Raw genomic sequence first — 1,725 nt, 5'->3', positions numbered from 1 at the left:
CTAAAGGTCGGCGCTGATTGGCTTACTTTATTCAATAATTACTCCTTTATCATATGTAATAGAAAAAAATGGTTCAGGACTTTTCGACTCAGAATAATCCCTTCTACCTGCCTACGAGCGGTTATACGGTCATTATCAGACACCCTGTATACGTACAAGTTTCTACTCAAAACATCTTGAGAATGGCTCGTAAGGCCTTATACATATCTTGTTGGAAAAGTAAATAACTCTGGATTCTGTACGGCCCAGTGACAAAATTGAAGACGTTCTGCGAATTGCCGAAGCGTTAGTTCCTGAGTTAGTGAAATGTGGTAAGCATGATACCTCTGGGCATGGAGAATTCTAAGAACTGTTGATTTTGGTATTCCATGTTCTCTTACAATGGGTGTGTTTAGCCGAAGCTAGCGCTACGTAGCGGCTTCATGTAGCAGTTGCAATTGCTGCGTTACTTCTGCTGGACAGTATTGCTACGCGCAGCGCTTTTTGTAAGCGCAAATATGTTTGTATACAAATCGCCGTTGTATTCTTCGGTTGCTAAACTGTTTTTTAATTATTTATAAAAATGGCAAAAAAAGTGTCAAAGTATTATAATTGAGACGGTATTATTGTAAATGGCGGCCACTACTTAGAACATGCTACGCGTAGCCATACTGTCCAGCAGAAGTAACGCAGCAATTGCAACTGCTACATGAAGCCGCTACGTAGCGCTACGTAGCGCTAGCTTCGGCTAAACACACCCAATTTGCCGAGAACTATAGTGAGGATTAAGGTGGATTAATGCAAGGACCGTAACAACGCGATTGTCATTTTTTCCATATTCGTGATGACGACGTTCTCGACGGAGTTGTCTATCCTGAGCCCTACGAGTAAGATCTCGGATAGTAACGTTACTCGGGTGCCGTCTGTTTGGATAACGTTCATCATAAAATGCGGCTGCATCAACATAAACTCCTCGATACTCTCCTAAAATCAAAATCATATCTACAATTTCATTTGGAGGGTAATCAGCCATTTTAGAAATTTATGTCTTTGTTTTTTTTTCAAGAAAAAAATTTTGGTTATTTTCGAAAAATGTTCATTTTATAACCTAAACACGATTTTGACATATCAGTCTTTTCAATTTTTTAAGGTTATTATAACCTCTTTTTTTTTAAATTGCAGCTTATGTGTGGTGAAGTAACAAACCTTTGACATAGGAAGATAGATAATGGAAATTGAGTGACTAAATTTTGAATTAGATTGATTCGTTTTTTTTCGAAAATTTTAAGGTTAAGTAAAAAAAATTGCGTTTCCGTTTTTTCACGATAATTTGAGTAAAATTAAATGTTATTCAATAAAATTGTTATAGTATGTGATAGGTTTTAATATTCTATTAATCGAGTTTAATTTAGAGCCAATTTCAATTAATCCTTTTTGAGTTATTTAAGGTTAGGTGTAATATAACGATTTGAACATTTATCAGGCCCAGAAAATTCTTTCTTTCAATATTTTTTTCGTGATGAAAACATATCAAAGTACATAGTTTTTAAATAATCACGGAAAATAAAGTTTTGTTGAATCTATTTGTTAGTTTCTTTAACAAATCGTTTCGTTGATGTAAACAAAAAATGTAGTAGACCCAGCAAATTCTTTCTTTGCTGTACAAAACTGTTTTCCGTAAGAGAAACGTTTCGAGATAGATAGCTATGTACCATAGGGTGTTTTGGAATAAAAATTATAACATCA

Source organism: Pseudomyrmex gracilis, unplaced genomic scaffold (genome assembly GCF_002006095.1).
Source record: "Pseudomyrmex gracilis isolate BER0280 unplaced genomic scaffold, ASM200609v1 scaffold_915, whole genome shotgun sequence".
NCBI lineage: Eukaryota > Metazoa > Arthropoda > Insecta > Hymenoptera > Formicidae > Pseudomyrmex > Pseudomyrmex gracilis.
Note: the sequence above shows the minus strand (reverse complement) of the source record.